Genomic DNA, 24911 nt, shown 5'->3' with positions numbered 1-24911 from the left:
GTTTTCATCTTTTATCATATTTTCTCATAATTTAAAGTGAACCATTTATATATAGGTATGAAAGGTTGAAGAAATGAAGATGCAGTCTAACCAAACAAATCACTTCTTTTATTGTAAGAAGCTCTCATTTCATTTGCAACTGTCATTTCCTTTACATCCACTATCGATATTATAACAACATATAAATATGAACCATCCTCATAATGTTCTTATTTACTTGCATGTAACCAATTATTGACTGATACAGCATCATTAGTTCAAAAACCTGTGAATTTCTACATGGCTATTTACATCATTGCTTTTCACCTTGAAATGTGCATTACTTCTGGACACTTTTTTCTTTAATAATCAACGTTTCTATTAAAAAAATGCTATTCTTCAAATCAATGCATCAAGACATAAAAACCTAAAACCTGATAACAAAACATTCTATAATGAGTAAAGTCATTTTTTCCTACCAAACAGTCATTAAGTAAAGTAAACAAATATATCCATAGTTTGTAGGGTTGAAGGTTGGTGTAATGGCTAAAGTGTTTGTTTCACAAATACAAGGTACAAGGTTTGATTCTCACCTTTAAAAATGGAAATTTGCTAGTCTTAAAATGGTTCACAAAGACAGTTAACATAATGGTTCGGAAGGTTGGCATAATGTTTGTGGTGTTTACCTCACAGACACAAGGTACAGTGCTTCATTCTTACCTTCAAAAGTAAAATTGCCTAGGCTTAAAATGGCCCACAAGGGCAGCTAGCCTAGTAGTTACCTATGAACCTATAGTCAACAGCTGCAAAATTCTGTAAAGGTCAATAATCTAGCTATCTAAATAGTTATATCATTTAATTATAATTTTAAAAAATATAGGAAATCAGTCATAAAAATTAAGATAAGTGGATTCTCTCATATTTTAAATTTCATTCTGCCTGAAGAATCTCTTTATCCAGACCTCATGGCATCTATTTGGTCACATACCTACTTGAAGATTATATTCTTGCAATATAATTTCCAGTTTTCATCCGTCTCATCCATCCCAGTCACATGCTCTATTTCCTGGTTCCAATCTAGATTTCCAGATTCTTGCTATAGCTTTGTTAGCTAATATTATCAATACTAATAGCATAACCCATTCATTTTTTTGCATTTCAAACACTTATTGTAGTCCATTCAAATGGTAATATCTACAGTTCTATTTAATATCTTTTACATTAAATGATACAAATCTATCCTAAATGTATTTAAAGTACATGTTTCCATATACACAATATACCTTTCTTGTACCTCCAACATAAGAGATCAGCTCTGAGAGTATCTTTGTTAACCTCCGTTCAGTATAAAAATATCAGTGAAAACTCTTCAGTGTAGAAATCCTAAATCTCCTAGATTTAGTAGCATACCTCAATAAATGCTAAATGCATTGCCAAGTGATGTCATCAAAATATTAATTTAACACATTTCTCTTGACTTGTCTCATCTTATCTGTCACCTGCTTTATCAGTTCTTTAAAGTCTTACCTGCCCACTTCATCAAGTCTTTAACCTTGGAGTATTTTCCCTGATCTTCGAAATGAAAGGATACCAGTACTGGGGTATATTATTCAACAATTAATACTCACTGATTTTATCATTCCTGTTCTTCCTTCGTATTCTGTCCTAAAAGCATTATGTTGATAAAACACTTTTGGAGTTGAAGCCATTTTCCCCACTGAAATCATATTCTTATATGACCTGAAAAATGTCATGTGTCTTTCTTTCTTTATACAGTGGTGGTCTCGCTGTCCCCTGTAACCAATCCACCTTCATTTTTTCCCAGTGGATAATATAGTTTTGGCAGGCAGGAGTTGCAAATACATTTCAAACAAAATTATATACAGTGATCAAACTGAATGGCTTCCCCTAGACAACCAAAAAAGGGCAATGACAAACTTGCATGAGATTTAACTCCAGCAGTAGGCACATAGATTGCTGAAATCAAATCAGCAAACTCTTGTGGAAACCCAAATACTAGTAAAACCTGGACTAAATAATACATTTCAGTAAGACTTTTCGATGAGTGTCTTTGCAAGTTAAGCAAGATTACAGCTTTTGGGACTAGTTACAGTAGCTGTTTTTTATGGATGCTGAAGCCTGAAACAGCACTGCAAAGATAGCCTTTCTTTGATCACCACTCACATTTGCTTTCAGAGCAGGAAAAAAAGATTGATACTATGAACAGTGAATGAACTGGACAGCACAGTGGTGCAGAGGTTCATGTTGTTGCATTGCAGCAAGAGGTTCTCTGGTTTGATTCTTGGCTGGGGTGCCTTTTGTGTGGAGTCTGCATATCCTCCCTGCAATTGTGTGGCTTTTCTCTGGGTGCTCCGGTTTCCTCCCATGTTGCAAAGGCATGCATCTGGAGCATTTCTCCCTGGGCCTCCATTAAAAATTGGCTTCTCCCAAGTTAGACTTTCCTGGTAAGCAAATGTTAAATAAATGAAGCAAGACTGGTAGAGTGGAGTGGAGAAAGCTGAGATTCTGAGGGATCAGTGTATGACTTGCTAAACAGTCTTGCAACTGTAGGGCTGCTGATATTATTGTGGCTTCCAGACAGAATATTATTCATTCATTCATCCATTCTGCAAGAGGTTGGGTGGGGTGACCAGGTCTACTTTACATGGTCGACTTTTCAGAAAGTCAACTTTCATATGGCCGAGACCATATGATCGATTTCAGAAAGTCAACTTTCATATGGCCGAGACCATATGATCGACTTTCGGAAAGCTGACCATGTAAAATAAACACAAAAAACACAACAAACACTTACCTTAAAGCTGTTAGCAGGGGGGCAAGCTCCCCTTAACTTAAATTTAAATATACCAACTCTAAGATCACACTACATGGAAATAGCGGTTTCCCATGGTCGGCTTTTCAAAAGTCGATCATATGGTCTCAGCCATATGAAAGTCGACTTTGTGAAAAGTCGACCATGTCAACGGGACCCGGGTGACCTGGCCATTTTCAGCCACAAAATAAGAAATAATAGAAAAAAATATATATACAGTATCAGTTTTAACCAAAGTATAGTAGAACTTCATAATAATGAAAACAGAATTCCATGATTGTAGTCTAAAGATGTTCATCCATTCACCATATTAAGTACCATGATACTGGAAATTGAGAATATTCTGGCTTCTTTGTGAGCCTGATGAAGTTATAAGTTATGGGAATGATTTGCAGGCAGCACTTTCTTTGCAAGCTCTCATAGGTAGAGTTGCATGACAATGTGGATTCCAGAGAGCAACACTTCAGGAATGCTGGGAGAGTGCCAATGCCACCATTTAGGCTAAACTGGAAAAATTTTGCTGTGATTCTGCTGATTTCCAAAGCCATCCATTGCTATAGGCAAAATCCCCTACCGCATCATTGCTAGCTATAGGTCTCCCACCATGAACCAGGAAATGCATACCACATACCTGGACTTATTGGAGTCACTTACCATGTATCCCAACACCTTACTCATGGGTGATTTTTAACTATCCTACCATTGAATGGGGAACATACATGACCACAAATATGCAGGCTCAGAGGTTCTTGGACTTTGTCAGTACTAATGCTGTAGAACAGCTGGCCAGCACACCCATGAGGGGCTCAGATATCCTTGACATAGTACTCACTGACATGGAGGAGCATTGCACCACCCCCTCTGTGATGTCTTCCTTGGTAAGATCAGATCATAGATCAGTCTCTTTTGAAATAATTATAAGGCCAGTTACCCCATCAAGCTAAAAAATGATTAAGAATTTTTCCAAGACAAACTACCTCCTACTAAGCAATGGCACAAGAAATTTCAAAGCTATCCCAAACCCAGAAAATACAGACTCCTATGCAAAGGTGCACACCAACACCCTGTATAATCACTTAAGCAGTTGTATTGAAGCCGCTGAACTGGACTGGATTAAATACCAGGTCTTGCCAAAAAAACAAGTCACCCTGGTAGACCTCTGGAATAAACAGGCTATTCAACAAAAGAAAGAAACTAATGTCCAAAAAATAAGCATGAATTAGCTCAGCAGATGAAGAAATCCCTCACTAGTCTAACCAAACAAATTAGAGATCTTGTTTTCCAAAGCAAGTTACAAAGCAAAAATAGCCTCCAGAGCTAAGAAAAATCACAAGGCATTTTTTTAACTACATCCAAAATCTTAACGGGAATACCCGGCTATGCACAGAGCTGATCGTGGACGGCACCACCCATATTCATCTGGAAGAAATTGCCAACTTGCTAGCTGACAGATTTGGATCAAACTTCACTCCCCTGTCCCCACTGGTCATCCCCCATTGTATACCTGCCACCATTCCTCAGCCTACTATCTCAAGAGAGCAGGTCATCTCTGGACTCTCTAGGGCCAAAAACAACATTAGTGAGTCCAAAAACCATCCCAGGTTGCTTTTTAAATAACTTGAAACATGGTCTAGCAGACCCACTTGGATCCCTATTCAACTACAGCCTTAGGGCGGCTATGTTCCAGCAGAATAGAGGACAGCAACAGTCAACCTTCTGCACAAAGGAGGACCATCAACTGACCCTGGGAATTATAGACCCATAAGCCTGACTAACCTTATCTGCAAGGTCATGGAAGGCATCATTATGGACCTTATCAACAAGGACATATGTAATCTCCAGACTCTGCACTTACCACAATTTGCATTAAGGGTAGATCATGTCTGTTAAACTTGGTTGACATCTTCGAGAATGTCACCAAGGCCATGGATGAGGAAAAGACTGTGCATACCATCTACCTTGACCTACAAGACATTTGACACAATCCCCCACTCAGGTATTATAGATAACTGTCTCGGTTGGGAATTAACCCCTACATCAACAGGTGAATAGCCAAATGGCTCACAGACAAGATACATACTGTCAGAGTGGGTGAATTCACCTCGAGCAAAAGGCCAGTCACCAGTGGCATACCACAGGGTTCTGTGCTGTGCCCTTTACTATTCAGAATTTATGTCTAAGAAGTTCAGGCAAACATGGATGGCCTGTGGCTGACCGAGTTTGCTGACGTCTGCAAATTAGGAGCAATAATTGAGTCCCCAAACAATACTAATATACTGTAGAAAGGGTTAATGCAGACAAATGACTGGTGCTAAAGCCATAGATTTAAACTAAATGCAAAATAATGCATAATTATTATAATTGGGAAAGCTAACATCCTTGCTAATTACAATATAGACCCCCCCCCCAAGAGTAGAAGCAGTGCTATGTGATCTGGGTACTCAGGTTGATAGCAATCTGTCCACAGTAGTGAGGAAGTCCTATGTGGCACATCTCATAAGTAAAGCCATGGCATCCAGATCAAAAGATGTTATGATTCCATTGTACTTGGCCCTCATCAGACCAATAATTGAATACAATGTACCCTTTTGCATATACCTCACCAGACACTTGCAACAGCTGAAGACACCCCAGAGGTCTCTTACCAAGAAAATACAGGGTACACAAAACAAGTCCTACACAGAAAGATTGCAAGTCCTATCACTGTATTCTGTCTCCTACAGGCTGCTAAGTGGTGATATGTGTCTGACTTACAGGACACGCCCTGACCCAGCCCTGATGGAAATGTCAAACATTCGTAAGTCAAACTACATGAGGGTCACTCACTCCAGGGATCTTAACCTAGTCTCCAACATGAACAAATCATGCTGGAGACATGGAGACATCTCTCAGAGAGTACCCTTTCTCTGGAAGAAGCTTTCCATTCATGTGAAGCAGAGGCCCTCCCTGACCCTCTTAAAGTGTAGCCAAGACCAATGGATATGTAATTGTAAATTCACTCCTGGGGTGGCATCTATGTCCCTCATGGATAGAGACAGTCAATAATAATTAACATGCTATAGGCTCATACCTCTGTGAACTTCATTCACCTAGCTATTGAAAATTTGGAAACTCGGGATAAACATGGCTAGGCTTGTAAAGGCTCTTGGGACATTAGCCTAGTAACCTCTTATGAACCTATGAACAACATGCTTGCCTCTAGCAACAGGCAGGTGGTCATCTACCAAATGTTTTACTCTGGCTGCTGCAAGTATGCTTCCCAAAAAACAAAATGACAGGTCTTTGTGATGTCTTGCTATATCAATGATGCCAAAATTCTGGAGCCTGTGGTGCGAGTGATTTTCTCATGAAATGATTGAGCAAGAAAGGGTTACAACAAATGCTTCTGATTGTGTTAGAAAACAGAAAGAGGCTTTCTCTTTGAAAGTTTTATACAAAGTATTACAATGTCAGCAGAGGCAGACTTTCTGAGGTTGGTCAAAGTCCCATGGCAGATTATTGCTGACTCCTTCTTCTTTTCTTTAGGGCTTTCCTGAAGCTTTTTTATATCAAATTGTCAGTGTGCCGCAGACAGTGTTGTAGTGTTTCAGAACATCCACACCAATGTGAAAATTGTTATGTATTGTCAACAAAAGGCTTGGCGTCTGCTTCTTCTCAAGCCCACATATTTTTTGTTTCATTTCATATTTTTATATTAAATACTATAATGAGAGTCAAAGTCAATCATAGCATTACATAGACAACTAGGTAGAGTATTAACTACAAACAAAATAAAGAATAATATCAAATATTACATGAGACACTTTGAAATACATTGTTAAAATGTAGTTACAGTCAGTTGCAGTAGTGGATTTAAATCTGGGTGCACAGGTGTGCGCATTCCCCTTTTAAAAATAATTTTACATTTGTGGTTTAAAAAGGAAATGCACTATTCTTTTATTGAAATCAGAAAATTAAATGGTACATCTTTTCCATTTCAACTGCTCACACTTTTTTATATTAGTTGCTTCAAAGATGCATTGTCAATGTGATTGGAGGTTGTAGACAGGTAATCTGATTCTATGATCCTGAATAGTTCCATCAACTGTATCACCGATTATATTTGAGAGAAGGCACCTTTGATGACAGTTCAGAGTGAGGAGTCAGCATTTGAACAAATAGCTTTAAATTTTGCATTTTTGCTAGTAGCACTTAATACTAGTGGCTAAGCCAAAAGTGCAGAGTTATTTGATTTGTTCATGAAGATCCAGCAATTTGCAAATGACTGAGAATCTCAGAACAATTGCAGTGTTCAGAGACTGTGAGGTAATTTTTTTCTTTTAAGCAGGGCTTGAAAAAATCCTGCAAAAGTGGTATAGCTGAGAGTTTACCTGGCTTGGCACATTAATATTCTCCTTGACTGCCATCAGTGAGTGTTTCTCTCCTGAGATAACTATTTGTTACTTTCATATAATCAAATTAGCAAATGCATGTTTAACTGTAATGTATGTTACTTTATCCCGGGGAGTCAATAAACTCTATGTAGACTTGTATATTGCTGAATGTCTGTTTAAAATGTAATATGTTGGAATTTTGAAAGGAAGTACTGAAAAGAAAGATGCTCCTTGGAATTCAATAAACACTATGTAGGCTTCATGTGAAGCCCTTCATGTGTTAGCATGGTGAGCAGCGCTAATCGCATATTCATGCTGCCCTTTGCACTTAAACAAATACAAGGAAGGTTTTGTGTCCAGCAACAGTGCTGCCAGCCAGGAAACCATGCAAAGCAGCACAAGCATAGAAACAAGAAGCATTCAAGTTTGCCTACAAGCAAGCCTGCTTAGCGAGATTGGTCTAACAGCCACAGTGAGTACCAGGGGTAAAAATACTGCAATAATGCAACAATAATACAGTAAAGGAAAGTGTACTGAGTGTGATGTACACTAAAACAATTATTTGCAGAACGAAATAATCGAGGGGGGGGGGTATACTGGGCAGGGAAAGTGTGCTGATGAAAATGGCCACAGACAAGAATAATAAGAATTAATAAAGAGGAAGAAGGCATGGTAAATATGACTATGTCCTCAGGATAGGTTTATAGGTTCATAGGTTCATACTAGGCTATCTGCCCTAGGGCATTTATAAGCCTAGCCAGAGTGTGTTTGGCTTTCGCCACCCATTTTAAATTAATTTTGCTATGCCCTTTTTCGAGGTTAGTATACTGTGCCTCTGTCTAACAGTGACACAGAAGTGATACCCAGGGTAAACCTACGATCTCCCATCCACTCATCAAGATTCCTCTTGAAGAGAGTCAACGAGGGACTCTGCCTAACCTGGACTGGGATTTTATCCAGAGTGAAGGGAGCCTCTGGGTTATGAATCTGTCCCTCCAGCATGTCCTATTTATTTCAGTGCTGAGGTTCAAGTCTCTCGAGCGCGTAGCTCAATGGGATTTGGATTTTCTGAGGTGCAGCATGTCCATTAATTCCGGGTTGGACATGGCTTTATACTTCAGGAACAGATCGCCTCTGAGCAGGCGGTATGCCACTGAGTAGAGCTGGAGTTTCTTTAACCGGGCAGCATATGGCATCTGTTTGGGTCCTTTGATCCTCTTGGTGAGGTACTTTTGGGGTCTTTCCAGTTGCTGCAGGTGTCTGGTAAGGTACATCCCAAAAGGGCATTGTACTCAATTATGGGCCTGATGAGGGATGAGTAAAGAGGCACGATGACCTCCCCTGATCTAGATGTGAATCCCTTCATGATTAGGTGGGCTATATAAAATGTTTTTCTAACCACTTTGGCCACGTGGTTGTCAAATGAGAGATTGCTATTAACTTGGGTCCCCAGGTCCCTAATTACTTCTTCCGTACTTAATGGATTACCACCTATGTGGTAATTTGTGGGCACTTTGTTTTTGCCAAAGGGGATGACTATACACTTTTTGGCGTTTAGCTTGAGGCCATGGCTCTGGCACCAGTTGTCTGTTTCTATGAGGCCCTTTTGGAGGATGCTTGTGTCGGCTGGAGAGTCGATTATGGCACCCAGTTTGCAGTAATCTGCGAACTTGGTCAGCCACAGTCCTTCCGTGTTGGCCTGTACCTCTGAGAAATATATACCGAACAAGAGAGGTGCCAGGACTGAGCCTTGTGGGACGCCATTTGTAACTGGTTTGGAGTCTGACATGGCTCCAGCAATTCTAACCATGTGGGTTCTGTCCTTGAGCCAGTTTGGAACCCATCTAGTGACATAGGGGTTTATATTTAAGCTGGTGAGCTTATCTATAATGCCCAAGTGGGGTATTGTATCAAAGGCTTTTGTGAGGTCCAGGTAGGCTGTGTGGACCACCTTCCCTTCGTCAATGGCCTTGGTGACTGTTTCAAAGAAATCGACCAGGTTTAAGAGGCAGGATCTGCCCTTAACAAAGCCAAACTGGGTAGAATCCAGTGTCTGTAGGTCCCCGATATCTTTATTTATGAGGTCCATGATGATCCTTTCCATAGCTTTGCAGACCAAGCTAGTCAGGCTTATGGGGTGATAGTTTCCAGGATCCGTTGAGGCACCACCTTTGTGGGGAGGGATCACTGTTGCTGTACGCCACTCTTTGGGTACATATCCTGTAGTACGGCTGAGACTGAACAGTAGTTTTATGTTTGGGTTTAGCTCTTCTTGGAGTTCATGTAGGATGCAGCCCGGGACACCGTCTGGTCCCATTGATGCTGTGTTTTTTGCTTTGGAGAGGGCGGCTCTTACCTGAGCATCTGATATGTCAGGGGGGCAGTACTGTGCTGGGATAGATATTTGCCCTTTTGGTGGGGAGGGGGGGAGAAGTTTGTACTGAACCTGTCAGCTAGGATGTTGGCAATGTCGGTGGGTTCGGTGTATTTTTTGTCATTTTGGACTAATTCTGAGCCTATCTGGGAATTCCCACCCAGGTTCTTAACATAACTAAAGAAAGCCTTGTGATTATCCTTAGTGTCCTGTGCAATTTTTCTCGAAGCTGGCCTTAGATGATTTTATGAGTGCCCGTAGTTTTTGCTAATACTGATCAGAGATGCCTTCCCTTTTGGGATTTTGCTCTATCATGTAGTAGCTTCCTCCTTCTATTGTATAGTTTGTTTATGGCTGGGGTCCACCAGACAGGACGTCTGCCTTTGGAGAATTGGGTCTTGGTTTTATTTGGGATTGCATGATCCATGCATTCCTGAAGGTGTTCATAGAATGCGTTTATAAAGGATTCTGCGGTCTGGGCCATATTTTCCACAGGCCCGGGGGCTTTGAAGGATTCCACCTCGGTTTTGAGGAGTGTGAAATTTGCTTTAGAGAAGTTTTTCACTGTGGTTTTCTGGGCAGGGGGTGGGGTTGAGATGTGAATATCCAGTGAGATTAGTTTATGGTCTGATCTTACCAGTGAGGGATACACTTCTGGTCTGGAGCATAGAGTCCCCATGTTGTTGATGATCAGGTCCAGTATGTTTTCCCCTCTTGTGGGAGTGGTAACAAGTTGTTCCATATCATTTGAGTTTATAAATTCTAGGAACCTTTGGGCTAGGGAGTTGGAGTAATGCTCCCTGTCTATGTTTGGGTAGTTGAAGTCGCCCAATATAATGGTGTTTGGAGAGACCTTCATATTTTCCAGTGTTCTCAGGAAGGCCGAGTGGGGTTTCTGGGTTTGGGAGGGTGGTCTGTAGCAGGCTATAAACTGGAAGGCAGTTTTACCCACTGTTAGTTGCACATGGATAGTCTCTGATGCTTCGTGCTGTGCCACCAACCTGGAGGTGTGGGTATCTTTGACGAATATTGACACTCCCCCTCCTTTTGTGGTTCGGTCCAAGTTTTGGGACCGAAAAGCATGGTATGAGGTATAATCTGGTAGTGCTGGGGTGCTCTTGGGAGCCTTGAACCAGGTTTCTGCTACTGCACAGATATCGATGTTCTCCATGCTAAGGAGAGTTTCGAGTGCGTGCATCTTGAGGTTTAGACTTCTGGCGTTGAGTAGCATTACTCTTAGTTTCTTATCCCTTGTGATACCTATGGAGGTGGGTTTGTCTTTTGAGCCTTGCCTAAAAAAGGCACTATGGGGGTAGCAAGAGCCTTTGCCAATATCTGAAAGCCCAGGGGTGACAGGTGAAAGCTGTCCCTAGCGAAGCATCGTGGCTTGTCGAGCATGTCATCCCAGGCTGACAGGCATTGGATCGCCTTTGAATGACACCAATACTTAAGCCAATTGTTGAAATTGATCATCTTGTCTTCATATTGTGGCATCATTCTTGGTGAGGGTAAAATACTACTCAAGGTCAGGGTCATACCGGCTTGGGCTACATGCTCAGAGAGCTCCTCTATGTGTCTTTTCATGTAGTCCAGGGAGGTACGTCTCAGGTCATTCACACCAGCATGGACAACGACTGAGTCATATTTGTACTTTCCTTGGAGTGACCTGAGTGCTTGTGTTATGTGGCGGATCCTAGCGCCCGACAGGCAGCTCACCGTGACCTTCTCCTTGTTCAGCCTGGTGAGCGGGACGTCAGTGTGCTTGATGATAGAGTAACCTATTACAAGTGTATCAGGTGTGTTGTTTAGCCTTAAGGGCTGTGACTGTTCAGCACACTGGCTTTGTGTTGCATGTGTTTTGTTTTGGGGTAGCGGTTGCTTGGGTGTCTGCTTTGGAGGTCTCTGCTGCTTAGACAGATTTTTATTTAGAGCCTCCGAGTATGTTTTTGTGTGTTTATGTGTTTGGTTTGCTGCCGTGGTAGGTCTATGTGAGACTGGAATTGTAGTGAGTGTGGTTTCCTTCTCCTCCTGACTGGTTATGCCAGTACTGAGTTGAGAGAGCTTAGCCTCCAGTTTGGCTATATGGTTGCATCTCTCACATGTGTTGGAATTTATTGGGAGGAGGAGAGGGTTGTCTGCGTACATGAGGCAGTTGTAACATTAACTCAGGATTCCCAGATTCATCAGCTGGACCAGAGAGGAGATTGACAACTGACCTATGGACATGCTAGTATAGTATTAGGAATTCCTTTATAATTGAAAAAAAGGGCCAATGGGGAACAAGGTACTCAAGGGGAGTTTGTGAGGGTGTAGTGCTTTTCATTTTTTAGTGCTGACTTATATAATTGCTTTAGTGAGCAAGTGCCAGGTAACTTAAATGCAATGTGTTACAGGTAACTTAAATGCAAAAACGACAAACAGTAACTTTCTTTCAAGTGAAACAAGGAAATAAGTACGGTAAGCAATGCAGATATCACTAGGGATCCACAGAAGCGCTGAAAAGCCACGTTTTAGGTGGAATTAGCATTTCAGGGAAATAACAAGCAAACAAACAACAAGCATACAAACAAAGCTAGATTCAGCAGGCTTGGATCTAGTCTATGCTACAGCAAACAAGGTGTACCAATTTTAGTAAGAAACAGTTCAAATATGCAGGCACTATAAGCCTTTAAACAGAAATTCCCAGCTCAGAAGGGCAGAGTCCAGCCTCTCCTCCCACAAGAGTGCAGACCACAAACCTTCTTAATGTAAAATAACTGGCCTGAAGCCCAAGTGCTTAAACCAGAACTAATACACTTTTAGAATAACAGACACTGAGCCCTCAATCAGCATTTCCCAACTTAGAAGGATGCAAGCTACCTGTCCTGCCACCACAGTGCAGGCCACAAACCTTCCTAATGTAAAACAACTGGTCTGAAGCCCAAGTGCTTAATCCAAAAGACTTAGAATGATAGCTACACTTTAATCAAGTTACTACCAAGCAGTAATAAATACAATTGAATATTTTAAAGAATGCCTGGATTAGTGCTCAAGTTATACAAACAAAGCTAGATTCAGCAGGCCTGGCTCTAGTCTATGTTACAGCAAACAAGGTGTACCAATTTCAGTAAGAAGCAGTTCAAATATGCAGGCACTATAAGCCTTTAACCAGAAATTCTCAGCTCAGAAGGGCAGAGTCCAGCCTGTCCTCCCACAAGAGTGCAGACCATGAACTCTCTTAATGTAAAATAACTGGCCTGAAGCCCAAGTGCTTAAACCAGAATTAATACACTTTTAGAATAACAGACACTGAGCCCTCAATCAGCAGTTCCCAACTTAGAAGGATATAAGCTACCTGTTCTGCCACTACAGGATATGTCAATGTATGTACACTTTCAAAACAAGTCAGTAGCATACCATTAAGCACATATGTAGACAGTACAGTATGTACTGCTATTTACATCTCCTGTGCAAGTATATAATGATATAAACACATGATAGTATATATGTGATGGTCACACAAGGTTACATGTCAATGGATGTGAATGGCTGTGATATAAACATTACTGACATGCTCACCAGAGAGAATGTTTAGCAAGGATGGTATATATAATAGGGGGTGTGTGTATAATCTGCAAAATCTGCAAAATGAATTGCTAGAATATGACTGACATGTCACTATAGCTCTCAACCAGTCAGGAACACATAGCAACAGACTCTTGGACAAATGTAGACAGAAAAAGGCACAATCATGGACATTTTTAAAATATTACAACCAGTAATCTGCAGTATTGACAGAATATGTGATTGTAACTTATACATGTTCTGCAGTAATAGATGAGTGCAGCCATCATGATTGCCAGTATTCTGTAAGGAGAATTCACCACCCCTTCCACTAAAATGACCACTTTTTCAAAGGGTTAAGATGGACAATGTAAAGCCTGGAGTTGAAATAAGAGGCAATCCAGATCATTTGAGAGGTCTGCATGATCCAAAAGCCACAATCCCCATCTGCAAGAATCAAACCTATGCCATCAATGTTGTCACTGAGCTGTGTATTTACTGGGTGCAACACAGAAAAAGACATCTCACACAAGCATCTAGTAGAACATCTCAAAGGGAAGTCTGCACTATCTAATCCTAATGGGTGTGCATCCCAGCAAATAGCCTTGCATGGCCGATCAGATGTGTGGGAGCTCACTGTGCCAAATGTGATACACCTGACTAAAGCATCCCTGCTTGATGTAGGTATTTGTCATATGGATAACAACACATACAAACACCACACAATTATGAGTGTATTCCCTATTCACAGCTGAGTATTGCATGCATCTGCCACATGTGATAGCAATGGATATTGTCGGAAGCGTCTGCAAATGATGTGTGAATTAAGATGTGATCTGTTATAATGAATTGTACAGCAGTATGTGAGGCTGATGGAAATGCATCAGCTATGCCCATGTGCAAAGAAAGTATAGCAGTACAAAGTGTAGTGTCAATGATTGAGGAAACTGTCACTGTAATATTGTGCACATACCAAATAGTACATGGACCACCCTCTATAAGTACATGACAAACTTTAACACACATGCTACATGATCACTGTCCCCCTGACATTGCCACTGAAAATGTTATACTGCCATGAAATCCTGACATACATCCATATGTGTCTATGCAAACTATCAAAAGTAAAACCTTGGGTATGAATCACATGCAACACAGTGAAACTTTACCTGTTTCATGACATTACAGCAGTTGTACATCATATGCCCATATGTTGATCAGTGGAAGTGTGTGGGTGATGGCCCTGACACCATATATGGACACATTACAATTGAGGTGGATGTTGTTCATGTAGAACAGTTAATGACACAAATCCTGACAGTCACACAATGCTGCTGGGAAACACCTAAAGAATCCTTCTGAACAGCAACACAGTAGTGCATACAATGAATTCCCCAGGTTGCAAGTGAATCTCAACATGTCATATGTTTGTGTATATAACAGCATTACAGCATGAGGATGAACCCAGGCATATATGGCCATGTAATCAGCATGACATTCTTTTGCTGTATGTCAGATAATGTTTCCAGATGCTAGGTGTACACATGCATACCTGTGCCATACTGCAGCTGTCATTGTGATGGCTGAATGAGAACTGTGTAGATCATTGATATAGTCCATTACAAGATCACATGCCTTAGTAAGACAATATTCATAGCATCATTTCATGTCAGCAGTTCTCAGGAGGCATATTACTACAGCTGTTATGGAAGGAACATGTAACCAAATGGCAACAGCAGGCATCACTACAGTAGCTCAAATCCTAGATTGGAACGCACTGTTACAGGGCTCTATTACATCCACACCTCAGCATAACATATGTGGATGATGATGTTGATATGTGCAATGTTCATTGGGTCACAGAACATTACTAGGCTAATGGCCAAGAGCACATACACTCCTAGCCATTGTTATACCACTTAAACCTAAAGCTTTACATATAGGTGATGGAAGGTAGTAGGGGTATGTGTGTATGTGTCTGATTTTATTGCAGACTGACTCTGTCCATATGTGATTTGTGCACCACCCCATGACAGAATTGACAATTACACATCTAGTGCTCTGGAGAAGGCTTGCAGAGGGTCATGAAGGGGCTCTGCTTCATGATGTATATATGCATTTTTGAGAAGATGATGATGACATCCTCATTGTTCCACAGAAAGGATGTTATGTGGACATAGGGAAAAGGGAATGTTGGATTCAGGGGACTATGTAAAAGGGTCACCTGAGTGTGAGTCAAATGAAAAGAAATTCAAAACATCATACAATGACCATAACATACCACCAGCCACACACAAGTGAATGGAGGTCAGATTCAAACACCACACCTGCACAGGTATACAAGTTGGATTCCATCCCACATAAGACTAGCACCACTGCAAATGTCTGACTTTAACAATGCCAGTGTGCACTTTATAGGGGATGACATTCTCGTGTATGCTGAGAAGAAGATGTTGAGATGGAGTGTCTGACAGATCTGTGGACTCACATCCCAATGTAAAATTGTCTCAGGAGTGTTAGCTGAATGAAGGCACACATACACAAGTTAACTGCTGTGAGATTATAACCCCTATCTAGTTGCACAATTGAGAGAACACAGTACTTAACACTAGCACCATTGTACAAGTCTAAATTCAGTACTGTTAGAGTGCACCTTCTAGAGGATGACATCATCAGTGTATGCTGAGAAAAAGATTTTTGGGTAGGAATGTCTGACATAGATGTGGACTTACATCCTGGTGCAAAATTACCTCTAGAATGACAGTTGAATGAACACAAATGCAGTCTCTCAAACTGACTGTTGTGAGATTAGAAGCCCTACCTATTAGGTTACAAAGGCTAGAGAACAAGTAGTTAGCACAGTGCCACTGCACCAGTCTGTCTTTAATAGTGTCAGAAAGCAATTATAGAGGGTGACATCATCAGCTTATGCTGAAAAAATGTTGGGAGGAGTGTCTGACATAGTTGTGGACTCAGATCCCTGTGTAAAATTGTCTCCAGAGTGACAGTTGAATGAAGACACACACACAAGTTGATGTCTGTAAGATTAGAATCCCTGCTTGGCCAAGTACACAATCTAGAAATCACACTACTTAATGCTAGCACCACTACAAAGATCAGACCTTAGTTCTGTCACAGTGCACTTTATAGAGGATGACATCATCAGTGTATGATGAGAAGAAGATATTGGGAAGGCTGTTTAAAATTGTTGTGAAGTCATGTGAAGTCAGGTAACACTCTAAAAGTATCATCAGAATACTCCTTGAGTGAGATCAGGAGGATAGGGATTCATGCTCTTCTGACTACACAAGTTGAATGCTGTGAGACTCAATCCCCTACATAACTAGTTTCACAAGGTAGAGAAAACAACATGTAATACTTATGCCATGACAGAAGGTCCCCTTTGATGCTGTCACAGTCCAGTTATACAGGATGACATCATCAAAATGTCAGAGGTAATGTATACTGTTATGAGACTTGTGTGCAAAGCCAGGAGGTTTGATATGAGTGTGTGATTGAAATTTGCAAATGTACATATAAATACATCCTGCAAACTGTCATGGATGCATATGCAGAAGTGAGACAGTCATGTACCTGTTTCTCAGTATGTTGTGTAGATGACACAGTCACTCAAACACACACACACACACACACACACACACACACACACACACACACACACACACACACACACACACACACACACACACACACACACTTGGAAACACCAGTAGTGCAATGATGGAGTTATGCATCTTTATACTGAGAAGAAGGTATGTCCACATTAATACAAGTTGCTAATAATATCAATGGGATATGATCATGGATGGCCAATGCCCAGTGTCACTATAATCCCATACAAATGTAACAATAGAGTTTGGCTCTGTAATTCTGGAGTCTGTTTGACAATGACCCGAGTATTGACATTGTGATTTGCAAGTGCATTGTTGCACAGCACATATACATTTCAGAAAGTATATGCTCAGTCATCTGCACATGTCACTGCCCTTCTCTTGTATTTATGAGTGCAATTCCATGTATTGGAAGATTACAGCCCAGTAACCAGAGTTAGACATGTCATACCCTACTTCACAAAGTGCATTGCTGAGAAGCTTGTTTGTGAGGATAATGGCAAAGTATTAGCACATGTATGATTTGAATTTCAGGAATTCACCTTGGACTTGTGAAGTAACAGTGTCCACTGGTGCTCATTGTCAAACTGTGTGCAAATAGGGACGTAGAGTAACTGATCTGGTTGGGGTTAACTGTAAAATACATCTGTTTGCTGATATTGTTTCATGTGTCAGGCTTGCAAGATATCTTATGGGGAAAATTGCTGGCAGCTAATATGATGTGCATGCTGTAGTCTATCTTTGAAATGCTGGGGCCAAAGTTTTATTGCATTAATAACTGCTGGTCTTGCCTTCCCCATTTGTGCGACATTAAGTGCCGAGCAAACACAGTTCCCTGCTTAAGGAAAACAGTAAAACATTTAAGGTATTCTGCCTTCCTTCGAGCAAACAGGCTTAGTGGTGATGCATGGCTATCGGCATTCTGGACAGTACTGAGTGTGGAAAGGGTTCAAATCCAGATGATTTATTTATTTATTGACATTTGATTACCCAGAATGTCTGATTGGGTAGAAGCCCATTTTCAGCGGAGGCACGTTGAGAAAAGCTCCAGATTATTACAAAATGTTTATGAATTTATTTTACAAATTGCGTCAGGATGTCATTAGCTAAGTAAATGGGATCAAGACTGGAAATGTGACTATCAATGATTATATTAAAGTATGTGTCTTCCTCAAATTGTATCAGTAATGCCTACCTCATTACACTTGTACAACTAGTAGCTGTTTTGCAGGTCTCATTGCAAATCAGAAGTTAATTGTGTGTACAGTTTTCTACACATGACAAGAGGTGGTGCATATTTTGAAATGATAAGTATGCCTCAGCAGATGTGCTAACTATTTATGTAGGGATGGATATGCTGAAAAGTATGTGCAGTATGCTTCTTTACAGTAAGGACAGTTTCCACATCATATTAGATGAACATTTCATCCATCATCACCTAAACATGACACAAAGGAAATTCTACAGCAGATTTTGAAACCTTGCCCAGTGTAGGAGCACTGATCACTTGTTAAATCAAGGAACATGTTTGTATCATCCATCAGCAGAGTCTTGCCATTGTGCAGAAACCATTTGATGACCTGTATATCCATCAACCTAATAGATACACGCACATAAAGAGGGGTGGGAATGAATGGGGCGCATACCAGAAGAGACGGATATACACATAACACTGTTTTGTGTAATGGAACATTCATGAACATGTTTTTGGTCTGTTCTCATTGTTAAGCTCGCATGCTCTGTAGCTTGAAGTGACTGACATGGGGTAAAGGGTCTATATCACTACATTAAACTGTTACTTCAGTGAATGCCATTTCATTGGAAATGACGTTTATTGAATTTACCTCAATTGTGCCTCCCTCCTCCCCACTAATTATATATACCAACTCTAAGATCACACTACAGTTGGGAAAGGGCAAACCTCCTCATCCTTACTGTACCACAATCTCAGTATAAACATTTTGATGAACAACATGTTGGATGTAAGTGAACTGAAAATGCTGTTCGCTGAACTGATTTTTCACTGAACTGATAGGGACCTGGGGTAAAGAAGGGTTAGTAGAAGGACAACAGGCTTATTACAAGCAGAACAATGCTGGGTAAATATCTCATTATTGTTGGCATGAATGTCACTTCAAATACTTTTTCTGGCCAGTATTCAGTATATCTCCATGAGAACTCACAACTGTGGCAAATTTTAAGATATGGGTGATTAAATATATCATACACATATAACATCACACTAAGAAATGATGACAGATGGATCTGGAATAGAAGCTTTGATGCAACTGGCAAAAAAAAATGCTTTGTTGCATCCAGCAGTCTAAAGAACTGTCAGGGTAACTATTTCAAAGTAGTGCCTTTACTCTGCTTTAACTCTGTGTTCCTGTAGAGCAATGAGTTTAAGCAGTGCTGTGCAAAGATAACCAGACTAATGTGGGTGATGTCAAAAACACACCAGGTTTTGCCATAGGATGTGAGCAGCCAGTCACTGCTGCTTGGCAGTGACTTGTGATGCCAAATTCAGCACAAATGCAGAGGACAAAAAATGAAGGCATTTTAAGGCCCATTTCTGGCCATATGTGTTGTGTGTGATTCCATTTTTTGACCAGATTAAATGTGGAAAATGGGATTGATAGGAAAGTGGTGAAATGGGGTGGCAAGCAGAGGGAAGAACAAAGGGGAAACAATACATGAATTTGCAGGACAGAATCAGGAAAGAACCATAGATATCCACTTCTTCAACCTAGTAATGTGAACATGTAGACATGATTTAATGAATTTGGACTGTCACCACAAGGATGGGTGACAATAATGCAATGATGTTGTATGGCCAATTGTACCAAATCAGGTGTGATGAGAAGATACATATGTGAAATGGAGAGCTATGTACGGGACACTTTTTTTTTTGTGAGACGGATGCACATTTTTTTGGGGGGGGGTTCAAAAAGAGAGGAATATTGGGTAAGGGACCTAGGAATGAGATGGTCAGATAGTATGGTAGGTGAGGAAGCAGGTGCAATAACAGGACGTAAAAGACAGATACAGGGATGGTGATGGACACAAAAATGTTGGGGGACACCATGACTGGGGATAGGAAGGGGATATCAGAGGCACATGCCCATCAGTTGTGGGAACAATGAAAATCTTGTCCTCACCCTTAGAACTGTCATCACTGTCCCCTTCCTCAGCTGCTCGTGAGACTGCTTGATGTGTCTGTTTTCTATTTTTAGGAGCAGTCAGCTGATGTAAGCATCAAGGCCAGTCTCTTTTAGATCGTGTACCATCTCTAGCAGCTCCTGGTTGGTAACATAATTGGCATCTTCACCAGTAGTCTTGGAGGGTACCACTGCGCCACTAGCTGGGGCACTGCTACCTGGCAAAAGTGGACCAGGTAGAGCAAGGGTTGTGGAGGGAGTACTGTCAGGTTGCATCCCAGAGGTGTGAATGATGGTGTGGCAACTGGTGGAGGGTTGGTAGTCTGAACCTCAGAGGTTGGCCTACCTCCCTGTGCTGAAATGCATTTAGTTTGTTGGCTGAAAGGTATGGCATCAGAATGGTATGATTCCATGTAACCCCCCTCAAAAAAGAGAGGTATAAGGGGTGGGGTGAGACACAAAAGATAAGAGATGATTAGAACCATGAAATGTCACATTTATGCTTTATTATCCTTTTATTATTATACTAACTATAGAGATTACACATTCCCAAAAATGATTGCAAATTGTTAAAAGTAATCATAGGGATATACACATATTCCATAATATGCTTTTAAATATACTTCAGATTAACTTAACAACCTGGAATTAAAGCCAATATTGCTGCATTTCAAATTTAAAAATGGCACTTGTTGAATGCGAATCTATAGGTTACTTGTGAGAACTGAGCTCACATACTCTGAATACACTATTACACTTACCTAATACAACTACTAAGAGCTACAGAAGAAAGCATGCATGCTTGCTGTTACAGTTAAGATGTGCATGCTGACGGTGACAATAATCTATGGAATCACAATATTTACTACATTCTGGGTCAGCTGTGCTGCAGACGTACCCCTTGCCTCTCTGAGTCATGCCAGTCTCTCAGCATGTGCCTTCATATTCACTATGATTTCCTCTGTGGCTGTAAAATAAGGACCGAGAGAAAAAGAGACATGTAAGCATTATGCATGTCAGTCTCGGCTATCTACACCATTGCATATCATCACAAGTTGCTTTACATGTATATCTTCACAACGTGGGGTTGTTAGCAGTTTGAAACTCATCCAGCCACTGGTCGAGTTGTGCCTGCTTGCCCCTCTTAAATTAACAGTAGTGCTGCCTACACTGCTCCCTAGTGTGTGGTATGCCAGTCACACTAGAGACAGCCTTGCTGAGGCTGTTGCAAGCCTCAGCCTTGTGCTGAGACCTGGTAAGTCCCCCTGCAGCAGTTTATGGCTGTAGCACTTCACAAGGAGAGCAACAAAAATTTCTGACACCTCCATACCACACAGTTATGCCCTGAATTAGACAAAATCCTTCTCATCACCTGCCATGTCTACAAAGATCCACCAACAACAGTACAAATGGTTTCTCACCAAATTGGGATCTTGCATTTTACAACCAGTGTGCAAACATGCACAACCATGCCAACTGTATTTGTATGTTGGTAAGCAAGGAGAAACATTGCCAAACAAACAGGAAGGGAGATTATGAAACAGCAATGATAATGTGACATTTGGCATTGATTTATGGCATGTGTGCTGCTATACACCTGGTCACACTCTGTCCAATGGTCAACACCTGATATGCTAAAACACTTGGCTTTTAAGCCATTACTTTAGAGGGATCAATGAGATGACTTGGCACATATGTTGTGGGGACTTAAAGACTGTTAAAGTAAATTTGTACAACTCATAATTCAAACCTACATAAAAGAAAATATACATTTTTACCTAGATGATTATTCCTCATTGCCACAGAAGAAGTGTTTGTCAGCCATGGTCATTACAGATATGTAGCTTAAAGAGTGACTGGTGCTATATTTCAATGAAGCCTGTATGTGTGTAACATTGAAAGGTCCTGGATTATGCATTCTCAGGTGTGATGTAGGACTATTGTCTGACAATATACTGGAAATGGATAGACTTGCATGACTTTAATAATAGAGTTTAGAATTATGATACATACCTCACAATACATTCTATTTTGCAGTTATACTTGACTTATGGGAGGGGTGTGAATGATTGACAGTAAACTACTGTGGCTATCAGAGATATGCAACTGCATTGTTTATTGCATATCATCATTGTCATGCAAAACTAGTTACACACATAATCAAATGAGGTTCATATGTCAGTCATTACTGAGTTATGATACCTACTAAAGTATCCATATGCAAGCAGTATTGACACCTTTCTGTCAATCAGTACATAGCTATTGGTATTTAGTATTACCTTTATAATCAAAGTTCCGAAAAAAACTACAGTAGGACACCCTTACTACAAAGTTGAGTGTGTATGATTTTAACCCTGGCTCACTTTTGTTTTGACCATGAACTCATTGCACTTACACCTGGTGCCACAGGGAAATCTAGGAAGTAGTTATAATTTCCACACTCAGTGCTGTCCGGAGTGCTGATGGCCATGAATTGCTACTGGGCCTGTTTGCATAAAGGAAGGCAAACCACACTAAATGTTTCACTTTTTTCCTTAAGTAGAGAACCCTGTTTGCACATAGGTAGGCACATAGAAATGTAAAAGGCAATTGTGAACATATATTACTTGTGTAAATACCCACTATGACCCTTCCTCAGTAAAAATAACAACCATGGGACTCCATCCACATTTACCTATATTCTCTCTTTTTTAGCTCAGTGTATTTACAGCTTGAGTAACAGAGACAGCAGATAGCAGGTGGAATTTCTGCAGTCATTACCATCCACATTGCTGACTGCCATGCAATGGCACCAATCGTGTTTGTATTAAGTTGACTGAAATGAAATGTTTCACTTTTTCTTTAAGTAGTTAATTATGCTTGTCACTGCGCACATGGTAAAGACAAAAAAAAAAAGATAAAAGGAGGGAAACAAAGGTTAAACAAGTAGACAGCTCTGGATTTGAACCATCAGTCTATTGTACTTAACACAACACAGTTGTAGTGGGTTATTTTTTTTGTCACAGACACAGCTTTGCAATACCAATCAAATCATGTGCATACAAGCAATTCACATTTCACATCGAGTATTAAACAATTCATACACTTGGACATTCTTGGTTTATTGTAAATGTTTAGATAACATATTTAGTGGAATGAATACTCACACAATAATATGAATATGTTTGCAAAATTGCAGCTCTCCCTTCTCTTTGTATTCTATAAATCCTTCCCTTATCTCTGATTTACTATCACAAATGCAATCTCTAGTGCATAGTCTCTCATTTTCTTTCAAGTTGGGATATAAATACATGACAGTCAACAACAGTTTTCAACAAAGGCAGTAAACTGTGCTATTATGCCAAGGAAATAGACATGGGGTGCCTTGTTTTGTTTAAAAGCTCACTGCAGCTAGTTCCACACTTTGTAAGTGTATCCTCACTGACACACCCACTTCAGTGAAGGGTGTCTGTGCATTACTGTGTTTTGCTAAAGAGTAATCATTCACAGTTGCAAACCATTAGCACCTAACAATGGTGTAGTGCCTACACTGTATTTACATTTGCTACACAAAGTCAAAAGTTTGGTATTCAGAAATTCTAATGTGTTCACACCTCATTTGCATCTTCAGAGTGCTTGGAGGGCTGAACCTTCACTGAAAGGTAACTATGTAGCTAAGGAACTTTAAGGGGAGGAGACTGTTTTCAATCATGCTTATTGCTCCACTTGTGAGAATGTAGGGATAAGTAGACTTTCTCAACAGCTTTTTCTATAGTGGGTATTTGAGCTGCATGGGCAAGATTATTTGGTAAATAGCATAACTATATATTATATATAGATAACCATGATACTCTGGACCCAAATGGTTTGGGGTATGTGGCTAGGCTTCTAAGGCTCTAGCAGTCATTAGCCTAGTAACATCCAATGAAACTATGAAACAAATGTCAGTCATGTCAGATATTGATGGCATTGCTGGATAACCCATACACATCCTACTTAGCTACAATTACAAGTACCAGTTATGCAAGTATATGCCATTCATTCATTTTATTACACATTTATTTTTCTAGTGCAGGGTCCGCACTTTCATTGACTGTCCTTCAGTTATAACTGGTGTCATTCAGAGCTGACTCCATCTGATTCTAGCGATGCACAGCCATTACATGGGGGAGTAAAGTTTGTGAACATTGCCTGTTTTATTAATTTTACTCTATATCCATGCATAGGATGAAAGGTGTACCCCTTAGGTGGTCAGCATGTGCATTATCCATTGCCTCTTGGCCACGGTGAGGGCATGCTGTGCACACCTATGTCTATCTACATCCACAGCAGCTGAGAGTTCCCCCTCGGATTCATTGCTACCATCTGGATGATGATCCTGGCAGTGATGGTGGAATATGTGTTTCTACCCCTTGGTATTCCTGCTGCACACCTGTTTTAGCAGGATGATATTGCGTAGGATAGCACAGGTTGTAATTATTTTATCACAAGTACTGGGACAGTACTGAACCCCCCCCCCCACATGTATCTAGGCACTAAAATCACTTTAGGAGCCCAAATACATGCTCTATGATGTTTCTTGTTCAGTCTCATTGTAGTGTTCCTCCATGAGTATGTATGCATTTATGATGGGTGTGAATATAGGAGAAGTGGGGCAGTGGATGTATAACATATGCCAGCACAACTAGCTGGAATTTTGTAAAGAATTATATGTCATTTGTATATTAAACTGATTTGTTCAAATGCTTGTGTTGAAAAATGTGTTTGCAAAGGTGCTTGTATTAAAATATATCAACAGTGTGCCCTGCTGGAAAGAAAAGAAATGTGCATGCATTATTGTAACTGTTTAAATGTATATATTGTAACCAAGGATACTGGAAAAGGAGAGGTTAATCTGAAACTTCAGAAATAGTATAAAAATTAAACTACTGGGCCTAGGTCATAAAGATGTTATCTAACAGTTTTGAATGAAGCCAGAGATGCACTGTTTGTAAGAAGTAGGGTTTATTGGCTCCTGTAGGAAGAAGGGAAGTGTTTTAT

This window comes from Protopterus annectens, chromosome 1.part0 (assembly GCF_019279795.1).
Source record: "Protopterus annectens isolate FY-2018-M chromosome 1.part0, PAN1.0, whole genome shotgun sequence".
In the NCBI taxonomy this organism is placed as follows: domain Eukaryota; kingdom Metazoa; phylum Chordata; order Ceratodontiformes; family Protopteridae; genus Protopterus; species Protopterus annectens.
This window is presented reverse-complemented; position numbering follows the sequence as displayed.